This window comes from Bos indicus, chromosome 6, assembly GCF_029378745.1.
Source record: "Bos indicus isolate NIAB-ARS_2022 breed Sahiwal x Tharparkar chromosome 6, NIAB-ARS_B.indTharparkar_mat_pri_1.0, whole genome shotgun sequence".
NCBI classification, from domain to species: Eukaryota; Metazoa; Chordata; class Mammalia; order Artiodactyla; family Bovidae; genus Bos; species Bos indicus.
In genome coordinates, this window is record NC_091765.1 from 69544035 (window position 1) to 69560182 (window position 16148).

General features: G+C 39.1%; 1 protein-coding gene across 1 annotated transcript in view; it reads right to left on the bottom strand.

Annotated features, from left to right (window-relative positions):
* Positions 1–16148, bottom strand: part of SCFD2 (sec1 family domain containing 2) — a 396972-nt gene that overhangs the window by 303707 nt on the left and 77117 nt on the right. The gene's annotated exons all lie outside the window — the stretch shown is intronic.

The following is a 16148-nucleotide window of genomic DNA, read 5'->3' on the forward strand; positions in this document are numbered from 1 at the left end:
CTTTTAAACCAAGAAATACAGCTTAGCCAGTCGTTTTTCCCAACTCTTTATTTTTTGGTTTGAAAGGAAATTTATCCATGTGTAGTTTATAACTAGCTCTGAATTCTGTCCTTTTCACATACAATTCATGCTGAAGTTGAAAGAAAACTGAATCAGGAACAGATACCAAAGCTTTAACTAGCGAACAGATACATTGTATTTGCTATAACTCTCAAGGAATTGTTAGAGCTAATCAGTCACTAAAACCTATATATTCTGATTCTGGATTGCCTTTTGAATTTAATCCTATTCTCTGCCCTTTTCTCCCCAAATGTGCATCTCATATTCGAATGCTGCACACTAAAAGATTCTCCAGCGCCCACACACTACCTGGAGTCCATGTCTGAATACATAGCTCCTACTACCCTGAGTGCCTTTCCCAAACTGGTGAATTCCCTTTGGTCCTTCAAAACATTATTTAAGAATCAGCTGCTCATGAAATCTTATTTGGCTTGCCCAAGCAAAATCATGCCTTTTCTTTGTAAAGCCTTTTTCAATTAGTGAATAAACCCACAAATACATTTCTATTCTAATGAGAAAGGAATAAAGATAATACTGATGGCAGATGGCATCTTATTTGTGCCAGATACACTGTTAAGTATTTTATGGGAACTATTTCACTCAAACTTATAAACTTAATATATAAGGAGCTCTTATAAATGTATACAAAAATACATTCATTATAGACTTTACAGAAACAAGGAAATAAAAATCACTCAATTCAATTGAGGTACACTAAAGATGGTCACAAATCCTTTGCTTCTCCTCCCCTTCTGAAGTTCAGTTTCATCTCCTTGATCCTGGGCTGGTTAATAGAAACAATGTTCTAGGACTTCCAAGGCTAGATTAGAATTAGAAGCCCAGCAGCTTCCACCAGTTTCCCTGGAACACTTTCCCAGGAAGACCTGAGCCTACCCCATAAGAAGTCTGAGCCCTCTGAGACTGCCATGTGAAGAGGTCATGTGTAGGAATTGCAGCTGAGCTCATCCTCTCAGCTGTTCCCTTCAGGCCCAGACATGTGACTGACAGTGCCTAGCACCCGCTATTTCAGCCTCCCTCCCAGCTGAATACCACCACCACCAAGCCACCTCATTAGCTGCTACATGGGGCTGAAGAACTGCCCAGCTGAAAGCTGGGCTTCCCTGATGGCTCAGATGGGAAAGAATCTATCTGCAATGCAGGAGACCCAGGTTCGATCCCTGGTTGAGAAGATCCCTGGAGAAGGGAATGGGTACCCACTCCAGTATTCTTGCTTGGAAAATTCCACAGAGGCGCCTGCAAGGCTGCGGTCCATGGGGTCGCAAACAGTCAGAGAACTGTCCAGCTGATTACTGCTTAAAATCCTGCCATAAAAAATAACTGTGAGCTATAATAAAATGCTTGTTTTAAGACACTAAATTTTGGGGTAGTTTTGCTGCTGCAATGATAGGTAACTGGAAAGCCCACTACAAACTGAAAACTATGATAATCATTCCCATGTATTTTTTCCATTGTTTCTTCTAATTTTGTCTATGTGCCTAATGTTCTTTACTTTCTTCATCCTTGTTGTTAGTTAAGAAAAATTAGAGCAGAAATAAATGCAAAAGAAACAAAAGAGACTGTAGCAAAAATCAACAAAACCAAAAGCTGGTTCTTTGAAAGGATAAATAAAATTGACAAACCATTAGCCAGACTCATCAAGAAACAAAGGGAGAAAAATCAAATCAATAAAATTAGAAACGAAAACGGAGAGATCACAAGAGACAACACATAAATACAAAGGATCATAAGAGACTACTATCAACAATTATATGCCAATAAAATGGATAACGAGGAAGAAATGGACAAATTCTTAGAAAAGTACAACTTTCCAAAACTGGACCAGGAAGAAATAGAAAATCTTAACAGACCCATCACAAGCACGGAAATTGAAACTGTAATCAAAAATCTTCCAGCAAACAAAAGCCCAGGTCCAGACGGCTTCACAGCTGAATTCTACCAAAAATTTAGAGAAGAGCTAACACCTATCCTGCTCAAACTCTTCCAGAACATTGCAGAGGAAGGTAAACTTCCAAACTCATTCTATGAGGCCACCATCACCCTAATACCAAAACCTGACAAAGATCCCACAAAAAAAGAAAACTACAGGCCAGTATCACTGATGAACATAGATGCAAAAATCCTTAACAAAATTCTAGCAATCAGAATCCAACAACACATTAAAAAGATCATACACCATGACCAAGTGGGCTTTATCCCAGGGATGCAAGGATTCTTCAATATCCGCAAATCAATCAATGTAATACACCACATTAACAAATTGAAAAATAAAAACCCTATGATTATCTCAATAGATGCAGAGAAAGCCTTTGACAAAATTCAACACCCATTTATGATAAAAACTCTCCAGAAAGCAGGAATAGAAGGAACATACCTCAACATAATAAAAGCTATTTATGACAAACCCACAGCAAACATTATCCTCAATGGTGAAAAATTGAAAGCATTCCCTCTAAAGTCAGGAACAAGACAAGGGTGCCCACTTTCACCATTACTATCCAACATAGTTTTGGAAGTTTTGGCCACAGCAATCAGAGCAGAAAAAGAAATAAAAGGAATCCAAATTGGAAAAGAAGAAGTAAAACTCTCACTATTTGCAGATGACATGATCCTTTACATAGAAAACGCTAAAGACTCCACCAGAAAATTACTAGAACTAATCAATGATTATAGTAAAGTTGCAGGATATAAAATCAACACACAGAAATCCCTTGCATTCCTATACACTAGTAATGAGAAAACAGAAAGAGAAATTAAGGAAACAATTCCATTCACCATTGCAACAGAAAGAATAAAATACTTAGGAATATATCTACCTAAAGAAACTAAAGACCTATATACAGGAAACTATAAAACACTGGTGAAAGAAATCAAAGAGGACACTAATAGATGGAGAAATATACCATGTTCATGGATTGGAAGAATCAATATAGTGAAAATGAGTATACTACCCAAAGCAATTTATAGATTCAATGCAATCCCTATCAAGCTACCAACAGTATTCTTCACAGAGCTAGAACAAATAATTTCACAATTTGTATGGAAATACAAAAAACCTCGAATAGCCAAAGCGATCTTGAGAAAGAAGAATGGAACTGGAGGAATCAACCTACCTGACTTCAGGCTCTACTACAAAGCCACAGTCATCAAGACAGTATGGTACTGGCACAAAGACAGAAATATAGATCAATGGAACAAAATAGAAAGCCCAGAGATAAATCCACACACATATGGACACCTTATCTTTGACAAAGGAGGCAAGAATATACAATGGGTTAAAGACAATCTCTTTAACAAGTGGTGCTGGGAAAACTGGTCAACCACTTGTAAAAGAATGAAACTAGAACACTTTCTAACACCATACACAAAAATAAACTCAAAATGGATTAAAGATCTAAACATAAGACCAGAAACTATAAAACTCCTAGAGGAGAACATAGGCAAAACACTCTCGGACATACATCACAGCAGGATCCTCTATGACCCACCTCCCAGAATATCGGAAATAAAAGCAAAAATAAACAAATGGGACCTAATTAACCTTAAAAGCTTCTGCACATCAAAGGAAACTATTAGCAAGGTGAAAAGACAGCCTTCAGAATGGGAGAAAATAATAGCAAATGAAGCAACTGACAAACAACTAATCTCAAAAATATACAAGCAACTCCTACAGCTCAACTCCAGAAAAATAAATGACCCAATCAAAAAATGGGCCAAAGAACTAAATAGACATTTCTCCAAAGAAGACATACAGATGGCTGACAAACACATGAAAAGATGCTCAACATCACTCATTATCAGAGAAATGCAAATCAAAACCACTATGAGGTACCATTTCACACCAGTCAGAATGGCTGTGATCCAAAAGTCTACAAATAATAAATGCTGGAGAGGGTGTGGAGAAAAGGGAACCCTCTTACACTGTTGGTGGGAATGCAAACTAGTACAGCCACTATGGAGAACAGTGTGGAGATTCCTTAAAAAACTGGAAATAGAACTGCCTTATGATCCAGCAATCCCATTGCTGGGCATACACACTGAGGAAACCAGAAGGGAAAGAGACACGTGTACCCCAATGTTCATCGCAGCACTGTTTATAATAGCCAGGACATAGAAGCAACCTAGATGTCCATCAGCAGATGAATGGATAAGAAAGCTATGGTACATATACACAGTGGAGTATTACTCAGCCATTAAAAAGAATTCATTTGAATCAGTTCTAATGACGTGGATGAAACTGGAGCCTATTATACAGAGTGAAGTAAGCCAGAAGGAAAAACACCAATACAGTATACTAACGCATATATATGGAATTTAGAAAGATGGTAACAATAACCCTGTGTACGAGACAGCCAAAGAGACACTGATGTATAGAACAGTCTTATGGACTCTGTGGGAGAGGGAGAGGGTGGGAAGATTTGGGAGAATGGCATTGAAATATGTAAAATATCATGTATGAAACAAGATGCCAGTCCAGGTTCGATGCACGATACTGGATGCTTGGGGCTAGAACACTGGGACGACCCAGAGGGATGGTATGGGGAGGGAGGAGGGAGGAGGGTTCAGGATGGGGAACACATGTATACCGGTGACGGATTCATTTTTATATTTGGCAAAACTAATACAATTATGTAAAGTTTAAAAATAGAATAAAATGAAAAAAAAAAGAAAAAAAAAAAAGAGTTGGATTCATACTATACACAGTTTTGTTTTTCATATCCTTGATTAAACTGTTATTCCATTTGCATTACATGATTAACATTTTCTCACCTCATCAAAAATATTTTTCAATAACTTGATTTTTAATGACTACATACTGCATTCTACCATTGTACTGTAGAATATTTATGTGTGTGTGTGCTGAGTCACTCAGCATTGACTCTTTGTGACCCCATGAACTGTAGCCCACCAGCTTCCTCTGTCCTTGGAATCTTTCAGGCAAGAATACTGGAGTGGGTTACCATTTCCTACTCCAAGGGATCTTCCTGACCCAGGAGTCAAATCCACATCTCTTGCATCTCCTGCATCTGCAGGCAGATTCTTTACCACTGTGCCACCTGGGATAGTTAGGCTGTTCCTAATTCTTCATCATTATAAATAAAACTGCAACGAATACATATCAAAGTGAATCATAACAGCATCTCTGATTATGTCCTTAAGATTAATTACCAGAAGTGAAATTACCAGGAAAGGTATAAATCTTAAGAGTCTCACCATACATTGTCAAAGTGCTTTGACAAAATTCATCTTCCCAAGAGTAATGTTTCTTGATCATGACATTGATCACTAAATTATCAATTGTTAATCTTTGTTAATTTGAAGTGGTAAATTGCTTTTCAGTGTAGCTTGAGTTTAGCTTTTTTTTTTAACTAGGAATGGTGAATATTTTTTCTTGCTCACTAGCCACAGTTATTTCTTCATCTGGATAATGGTTGGTCACATTGTTAAACCATTGTTTCCTCCACTGAACTGTTATGTTTCTCTTATCTATGAGTGGATTAGTTTCATGTCATGTGTTGCTGTTGTTTAGTCCCTAAGTTGTGTCCGCTAAGTCATGTCCAACTCTTTGTGACCCCATGGACTGTAGTCTGACAGGCTTCTCTATCCATGGGATTTCCCAGGCAAGAATACTGGAGTGGGTTTTCATTTCCTTTTCCAGGGAATCTTCCTGACCCAGGGACTGAAACTGCGTCTCCTGTGTCTCCTGCATAAGCAGGGATACTCTTCACCACTGAGCCACCTGGGAAGCCCCATGTCATGTATATCAATCTTCATCTTTATGGCAGTATTTTTCCCATTTTGCTTGCCTTTTATGGGATTTTTAATTTACCAACATCCTATATAAAAATTTTAAGGGTAGTGATAATGGTGAAATTTTTTTGCACTTTTCATGTGATTGGCAAAGGGTATTTTAGGTAAATTTTTGTATTCTAAAGATTTAATGAGTTTGCTATTATTATCAGCCCTTACAATTTATAGATGAAGAAACTGAGGCTTAATGAGGTAATAATTTGCTGTAAGTTCACTTGCTAGGTGACAAAGGCAATATTCAGATCAAAATTCAGATGGATCAACTGATTTTAAAGTCCTTTCTCTTACACACTAAGCTATAGTGAAAGAAAAAGAAAGTGAAACTCACTCAGTCGTGTCCAACTGTGACCCCATGGAGTATACAGTCCAAGGAATTCTCCAGGCCAGAATACTAGAGTGGGTAGCCTTTCCCTTCTCCAGGGAATCTTCCCAACCCAGGGATCAAACCTGGGTCTCCTACATTGCAGGCAGATTCTTTACCAGCTGAGCCACCAGGGAAGCCCTAACACTTTCCCTAGATAAAACATATTATTCCTAGATAAAACATATGCTTACCAATATTTTATAGTAGACTTATTTTGGTTTTGGTTTTTAATATACCATTTTTACACAGTAATAAAAAGGTACCAATTGCTTTTGCCCATTTATTATTCTTTGTTTTTCCAGGGCTTATGGTACTGCTTTCATTAAATAAACAAAATTTATAAATACACTAAAATACTACAGCATTTATTTCTGAACTATTTTATAGCAGGGAAAAGTAGTGATTATTACTGAATTAAAATGGGCAATACAAGAACAAAAACAAAAAATACTAGAAAACCTTAAAAAGTATTATTGATACATATATCGGTAGTATCATAACACAGGCTAAAATGGACAAGTGTTTCAATCAGCATTACTGTTTTTCATATCTTTATTGGTTATTTTTAAGAATAGTTGAATCAAATTACAAAAAAATCATTCACTGGAATTCAGAATGGCATTGCATTAAATTCACAAGTTAAGAGGAAATCTTTATTGAACAGCTACTATATGGAAAAACAGCAATAAACAAAACATACAGGATCCCCACCCACAGACAGCTTAGTAGATAGAAATAAACTAGGCAATAAGAAGACAGGGTGATCAGCAAAATTGACGGGAAGCATCCAAGGAAAGGCAGGTAATTTGAACTTGAAGGAGGGGGGAGGGTATTCTAGATAAGCAGAGAAAATGATCTAGTAAAAGCAAACAGCATGTGTGAAGACACAGAGGACAATGAAATGACTGGATGTGTACATTAAGATCACTGTGGCTGAGAATCTCCTTAGAACACTCACCGCTACACCACAAACCAACTGCCCTATAAAAACCCCTCTATCACCAACACAATTATTTTTAACACACTTTTTGCACAGTGGTCAGATGATTACATTTGCTATGGATTATTTAACCCCAAGGGAAAAACGGAAGCCCCCAGAGAGATATACTTGGGAGATCTAGCTGTTAAGGATGTCTTGGATTATCTCATGTCTTCTTACCATTCTGTCTTCCGGAGGGAAAAGATGGAGCATGCGGCTGCCAGAACAGAAAGGTAGCTGGCAGGGGTGGCCCCTTCGAGCATCTCTTCTGGCCTCTTGGGTGAGTTTGAGTATCCATTGTCCTTCAATAATAAAGATCCTCCCTATTGCCATTCAATAATCTTGTAAAAAAAGAGCACCAAGTGTAATTTCAGCCATGGAAAGATGACAAAATGAAGTAGTTTGAGAAAAGAGCATTGTATATAAGACTGCATCTCTGTGCTCAGTCGCTAAGTTGTGTCCGACTCTTTGTAGCCCACCAGGGTCCTCTGTCCGTGGGATTTCCAGGCAAGAATACTGGAGTGGGTTGCCATTTCCTACTTGAGGGGATCTTCCTGACCCAGGGATGGAACTCACATCTACATCTCCTGCGTTGCAGGTAGATTCTTTACTGCTGAGCCATTGGGGGAAGCCAGTATATAAGAGATACCAACATAAATTTTTAAATAAAGAAGTTTTTTTTTTTTTTTTTTAAAAGCAAATAATCTATTGCCTCAATTATGCTACCCCCTCAAAGTTAAGAGTAAAATCTGTGCGTGCAATATTTAGAAAGAAATCTAGACTTTAAATAGACTCACACAAGCTGTCCATAGAGAAGATGCCATAGAGGGATTCTTACATAGATGACCACTAAAGTACTTCCCAGCAAAGAGCGTCTATGGATGGTACAATCCAATACAGCTGAGAGTGCTGAAATAAATGAAGACAACAGTTCAAAGTCTTTTCAAAAACTCAAAAGCTGTGTCTGTTTGGATTAACTTCACTATACTTGAACATCCAAGTTTTGGACCTCGAACTATGGAGCCTAAACCCTCTCTACTCCTTATGCACTGCTCATCGTTCATGATGTATAGCTGAAAAGCAGCAAATAACATGAATTTGACATAGTGAAGGGGCTGGTTCCTTGAAAAAACTACAAGAACCTTTTATTTATACAAAAAATAAAAAAATAAGTGAGACTGACTTTATATTTTCTGGTAAATTTATATACAGGTGATTATTTCATAAATAGGCAGATTTTCATGTTCTGTACTAGACATGTAGCTTGACAACATTATTGAGCTCACATTTTCAAGAAAGCCTTCTGAAGTAGTGTAGTATAATTGCCGAAAGCACAAACTTTGGGATTGGGTGGAGTCAGGATAGAATCTAGCCTCTACCACCAACATGTAACCTTAGGCTGGCACTTCTCTAACCTTCTAGTTCCTCATCCGTCAAACAGCTGCTGGAACGGTATGTTGATGTTTAGTCACTGATTCATTTCTGACTCTTTTCGACCCCATTAACTGTAGCCCAGCAGGCTCCTCTGTCCATGAAATTTCCCAGGCACAAACACCAGAGTGGACTGACATTTCCTTCTGCAGGGGGCCTTCCCAACCCAGAGAATGGTAAGGTTTGAATAAAACAGTGCATATAAAGTACTTAAGTCTGGTTCCTGCACTTAGTAAAAGCTCAAGGATGGTGGTATTGAGGATTGATCATCTTGTAACTTCAGTACAAACATCTTCTACAAGCTTCAGAATGATTTCACAAAGTGTAAGGTAAAAATGAGAGTGGTTTGACAAAAGAAAGATGAATTTTTGGTAAGATTTGTAAATCTGACAAAATTTGACCAAGTTACATTAGACATGATCAGCTACACCATTCTCAAAGACCTTTCACAACAAAAATGGGAAAGTAGTATTCTTAAAGTTGGCTTGTCTATGACCCATGATTCCTTCATATGGGCATAAAAATATACATATTTTCCATGTGACCATAGGTGAAGTCGCTCAGTCGTGTCCGACTCTTTGTGACCCCAAGGACTGTAGCCTACCAGGCGCCTCTGTTCATGGGATTTTCCAGGCAATAGTACTGGAGTGGATTGCCATTTCCTTCTCCAAGGGATCTTCCCAATCCAGGGATTGAACCCAGGTCTCCTGCATTGTAGACAGACGCCTTACCGTCTGAGCCATCCCATGTGACCATAGGTAGTCACTGAAATTCTTTCATCTTCTGTTGCTTCAGCCATTAAATCACCTCACTTACATGGGTTTGGTGAAAATCAATTTGAGAGAAAAATCAGATGAAAATGTCTAACTGTGAAGAACTATATTCAGTGAACTAATATACACCACGAGCCTCATATATCACGTAAGCAAGCTCCAAGTGAAGGGGAAGGATGGATAAATAAGTCCTAAGATGCCAGTCTGTCAGTGTTGGTGTGGCTATGACAGATGGAGCTGGATGCAAGCAACCATCACTCATGTTATAACTAACATGCATATTACGGATGCATGTGAAGTGGGCTATGGCATACCCAAAAGGAATCACTCATGAGTTCAAACATGCATCTTTTATCAATTGAAAACTAATTTTTTAAAAACCCTTAACTTCTAACAGGATGCTTCACAACGAACTTTAAAAAAATATTTATTTATTTGACTGTCTCAGGTCTTAGTTGTGGCACGCGGTATCTTCCTCGCATCATGTGGGATCTTCCTCTGTGGCATGCAGACTCGCTAGCTGTGGTGTATGGGCTTGGGAACAAGTGGGCTCAGTAGCTGTGGTGCATGGGCCTAGTTGCTCCTCTACATGTGGGATCTTAGTTCCCCAACCAAGGATCACACCCAGGTCCCCTGCATTGCAAGGTGGAGTTTTAACCACTGGACCACCAGGGAAGTCCCAAGATGCTCAAAATCTGTGCTGATTGCAGGCTCATTATTTAACTGTCTGTTGCTTGACTTTACTCATTATATGATGTAAGCTCCACAACAGCAGAGACCTTGTTTTACTTGTTTACTGATGCAGCCTCAGTGCCAAGATGGTGTCTGGTGTCTAGTTGCTGCTGCTGCTGCTGCTGCTAAGTCACTTCAGTCGTGTCCGACTCTGTGCGACCCGAGACGGCAGCCCACCAGGCTCCCCCGTCCCTGGGATTCTCCAGGCAAGAACACTGGAGTGGGTTGCCATTTCCTTCTCCAATGCATGAAAGTGAAAAGTGAAAGTGAAGTCGCTCAGTCGTGTCTGACTCTTAGCGACCCCATGGACTGTGGCCCACCAGGGTCCTCCATCCATGGGATTTTCCAGGCAAGAGTACTGGAGTCGGGTGCCATTGCCTTCTCCGTCTGGTGTCTAGTAGGTGCCCAATAAATATCTGTTGGTTAAGCAGACAGATTTTATATTCTGGGTACATAAGAAGTAATCTTCATTTGGAGGTAATTTCACCAGTACAAACGTGAAATGCCTTTGCTTCTAAAATTTGATCTATATTTTCCTTTTTTTCCTCTATTCTTTTATCATGTTAAGCAAGAACACCGTGAATTAGTCCTTTTCACAATCAGTATAGTAATTATTCATAAAGAGAATTTCAATCAGGTAGGTGTCATTAGAAACTATTCTTGTCAGTTGAGTGCTGGTAACTCATGCCTTGGCTATTGTATTTTATCCTATTTAAACAGGCAGCTTTCCTCTAAAGAGATATATTTATGGGATTATTGGCAATGTATCTTTTTCTTTTCTCTTCTAATTTAGACTATAATCTTTAAAACAAAATTCTATGGGAGCAAAAGAAAAAAGAAACCCATCAAACAAAATTACCTTAAAAATAATGTTTTTCCAATTTCATCTCCTTATTTTTTTCCATTTAACATTACAAATCCAAAACGTTGCAAAGAAAACAACGCTTACTAATACATCAAACAAAACAGAAATACTGAACAAAACAACTCACTTAAAAAGAAAAAGGACTATATCAACTCTACGTGGACTAAGTAAAAAGGAATCTTTTGTACTCTTTTTGTCAAACTGCAATAGATTTAAAAATATATAATAATAATAACAGAAATAGCTCCATGTGGCAGCATGGTAATCTATCAATTTTTAACACATTTTGTCCCTAGGAATAGGCATATTGGCAACTGTTTTGCTTATCTGTTACTTTTTTTAAGAGCTCAAAATCAGGAGATTAAAAGAAAAGTAAGAACAGTGTTCCTGCATACTGTAGTAGGGAAAATTCCTGTTACAGACATACAGTACAACCAACATGGAATCGCCCAGTTGTGGATTTTTTTTTTTTTTCTGTGCAGATATGAAATCCCATCAATTACTAGAAGAACTATTTCCATAATGTTTGTAAAGTGACACTGCAACAGTATCCTGCAAGTTATAAGCTAACACTGCTCCTTGAAAGAGGGCGCAGAAGTGCCACGTACAATACCCCTCATAAGGGATGTCTGCTTTAGGAGATTCGGATCATTCGATGTTCTGTTCTTCAAGGCCAACACTTTCTGGAGAAAAGGGGACAGACTGGTCAGCTTCCACTCAGTCTTCTTGCTCTTCTGCTTTGAGACCCTCACCTTAGAAGCAAAGATGGAAGTAGCAAGGGGGCCACCAAGGCACACACATTTGGTCAAGGTGCTAAGGTAAACCAGGCATGGCCAAACCGAGTATGCCCCTCACCAGAAAGAAACTTGAGATCCTGAACAAACATTTCTCCTACTTTTGAAGATCAGTAGCACTGTTGTCGTCCATTAAAAAAAAAAAAAATCCTCAATAAATAATTCATTTATGTAACACTTTGCAGAGAAGGCAATGGTACCCCACTCCAGTACTCTTGCCTGGAAAATCCCATGGACGGAGGGGTCTGGTGGGCTGCAGTCCATGGGGTCGCTGAGGGTCGGACACGACTGAGTGACTTCACTTTCACTTTTCACTTTCATGCATTGGAGAAGGAAATGGAAACCCACTCCAGTGTTCTTGCCTGGAGAATCCCAGGGATGGGGGAGCCTGGTGGGCTGCCGTCTATGGGGTCACACAGAGTTGGACACAACTGAAGTGACTTAGCAGCAGCAGCAGCAGCAACTCTTTGAGAGTGGTGAAAAACAGAAAGCTTTTTAGATTTCTCCACACCCAGGCCCAAGCCTACATCTAGTCTCAGGTGCTCGTTAGTGATGTTAAGCAAGTCTCTGGCACCTTAGGTATTCTACGTCAGAAGTGAAGCACTGGGGTCCTTGAGACATTCAGCCAGCCTAGGCATAGGCTGAATCCCCCAATGGCTCAGGAGATAAAGAATCCACCTGCAATGCAGGGGACGCTGGAGATGCAGGTTCAATCCCTGGGTCAGGAAGATCCCTTGGAGGAGGAAATGGCAACACACCTCTGGCACTCCTGTCTGAAAAATCCCATGGATAGAGGAGCCTGGCAGGCTACCATCCATGGGGTCGAAAAGAATCTGACTGGACTGAGTGACTCGTATGCAGGTAGACACAGGCTTCCTTCAGAAAGACCTGCCATAAGGTTGCACCCAAGACATCCTGTGAAGGGGCATAAGCAAGACTTGGTTTCTCCAAGACTGACGAACACTATAAAAAGAAAACATCAATTAGACAGTATTATTGCCTTCCGTTCTTAAAAACACGGATGTTTAAATAGGAAAAGAGAACCCCAGCATTGGAGTGGCCAGCATAGTACAAACAGCTGGAGGGAGAGCCTTAGAAGATTCAGTCCATGCAGGGAAGCACGAACCATTATTATTTCCCTTTTGGTCAAGCAAACCAGAATGGCTGTACCCTTCTTGTTTTTCACAAAACGAAGCCCCACCCAGATGTACCTTTGGCCACTGGCATAAAGTCTGTATTTGAAACTTTTTTGGTAGACCCACAAAACGCTAGAACCAAAATTGCTAGTCTTGAACTTACTTTGCCTGATTACTAGCTCTAGCTTCCAGCTGGAATAACATATGATATCATTGCTTCTAAGGCAAACCCAGTTTAAAACAGTTTACTTAGCCTATATATTCAACTCTCACTTTCTAATCAGATGCTTGGCACGAATTCACCCAACTCCAAAACCTGGCAATGTGCCCTCCCTGGGCAAAGGAACAAAAAGTTCATGGGTATTTTTCTATTTTCCATGTGTCTTTCTCTTTTATTATTCAAAAACATAATACCTTAATGTGATAGAAGAGAAGAACCAGATTAAAATAAAATATTCTGTGGGATAAAAGTGAAATAGAGACATTGTATGCTTACAGAGAGATGTGTAAGTCTCATGCGGTTTCAAAAAAAAGGCTTGCTGAGGAGCAAAGCTCAAGATGAAATTCTAACCTGGATGCCAAATTTATATATGTATCAATAACAAACAAATTAGTGAAAAAACACATTTAAATGATCTCAGTGTTCACAGAGAAAGTTATCAATTTAAATGATATAAACTGAAATCTTAATTAATGAATTATGTAGACCTTATTGTGTTTTGAAAACTTTTTTATACTAATGCCTGAGAACAAGCGTGAGTGGAGTATGAGAAGAAAGTGGCCAATAGTCACTTGATGCCTTGCCGCAGGATAAATATTCCAGCACTACAGAGCAGCGAAGGGCATGGCTTCAGTATCAGACATATCTGGGTTTTAACCTGGTTCTGACTCTATTGGTAGGACCGTGGTCAAATTCATAACTTGTCCCAACCTCTGCTATACAATCCTCAAAGTTAAATCAGCAGTCCAAGAAATTTGTTTTTAAAATACTATAAATGCAGTACTCGGGTACTCAGACCAGGCCAGGAAATCCTACTTGGTCCTGTATCCCTGAAAATAGCACAGATGGTACTAAGCACTGACAGCTAATCCACATTACAGAATAAACTGAACACTCATCCAAGAAACCGTTTATGCTTTGGTTTTATAACTTCACTATCTGGCAAACAGTGTGTGTTCAATAGATTGTTATTATATGAAATGGAAAAGAATATTTTCTTTTGGAAAATGCGTTTGAGTTTTTCTCTCCACCATCTGGAAGTGACACCTCTCTTGGCAAGGAACTAGATGGCAGAGCTTCCCTGGAGGAGGCAGAAAGTGATGAAGAGATGATTTATATTTCTGAGGACCAGTAAAGTGTATTCTACCTACGGATGAGGCAGTGTCTCCCCAGGTGTTCTGAACTGTGAGGAGAAAGAAGAATAGAGGTCTTTTGAGTTAATACAAGAGTCTAATTACATGAGCCCCTAAAGAACCAACATCTTAGGCTACTCAGATCTCTTTAATTACAAATGTCTTTCATCTGGAAATTTACCCATAAATTTCTGTGGAAAAAATTTTAAACTCTATTTAGTGTTTCATAAAAATAAGTTAAATCTCCTATATTATTTCCAAATAACTCAGAATCTAGGGATGTTTAAGAGTAAAAATATTAAGACACTCCATTATGGTGATCACTTTCCCATGAGATCATAAACGATCAGAATTACAAGACTCACAGCACAGACTTCTGTGATGAAAATTATAGTGAAAGATGGCCATGTTAATTAGAATGCTTGGCCACTATCACTGAAACTCAAAACTGCAGTGGCTTAAACAAAATAGGAATATATTTCTCACTCACATGAAGACCAGGTCAGGAGTCCAGGGCTGGTATGGTGTTTACACCATCTTCAGCGAACCAGTTATGGTTCTTCCATCTTTCTATTAAATATCTTCAACACAGCAGCGTCCTCTCGTAATTCAAGTCAGCCACATCCTATTCTTACATTTCAACACAAAGAAAGTGTAGGAAAAGCACACACCCGTCCTTTCCCTGCACAGTCTGAAAGTGGCCCACATAATCCTACTCATTTCTCACTCAGGAGAACTTGATTGCATTAAGCTGGTAGGCTAACTGCAAATCACTGTCATTATTTTGGGTGATCACATAATATATATGTAAAAAGGTGACACTAGGTGGTGGGAACATTAAGAAGCCTCTGTCCTAAAGGCCATAGGGCAAGATATCATTTAAGACTCAGGTAAACCACTCAAATCTTTATCCATTTACTGCAAGCCAATCAAGAAATGGGAATACCAGATCACCTTACCTGTCTCCAGAGAAATCTATATGCAGGTCAAGAAGCAACAATTAGAACCAGACATGGAGAAGTGGACTGGTTCAAAACTGGGAAAGGAGTACATCAAGGCTGTATACTGTCTCCTTGCTTATTTAATTTATATGCAGAGTACATCATGTGAAATGCCAAGCTGGATGAATCACAAGCTGGAAACAAAATTGCCAGGAGAAATATCAACAACCTCAGAGATGCAGATGATACCACTCTAATGGCAGAAAGTGAAGAGGAACTAAAGAGCTTCTTGATGAGGGTGACAGAGGAGAGTGAAAAAGCTGGCTTAAAACTCAACATTCAAAAAACTAAGATCATGGCATCTGATCTCATCACTTCATGGCAAATAGATGGGGGAAAATGGAAACAGTGACAGAATTTCTTTTCTTGGGCTCCAAAATCATTGCAGATGGTGACTGCAGCCATGAAATTAAGATGCTTGCTCCTTGGAAGGAAAGATACGACAAACCAAGAAGCATATTAAAAAGAAGAAACATCACTTTGGTGACAAAGGTCCATATAGTCAAAGCAATGGTTTTTCCAGTAGTTATGTACAGATGTGAGAGTTGGACCATGAAGAAGGTTGAGCATCAAAGAAACGATGCTTTTGAATCATAGTGCTGGAGAAGACTCTTGAGAGTCCTTGGACAGCAAGGAGATCACACCAGTCAATCTTAAAGGAAGTCAACCCTGAATACTCATTGGAAGGACTGATGCTGAAGCTCCAAAGTTTTGGAGCTTCTCAGGGAAGGCTTCTCAGGGAAAAGCTATCCAGGGAAGGCTTCCCTGAGGAAATGGCATTTCAGTTTTAATCTGACCAGCCATGAGAAGAGCTGGAAAAGAACATTCTAA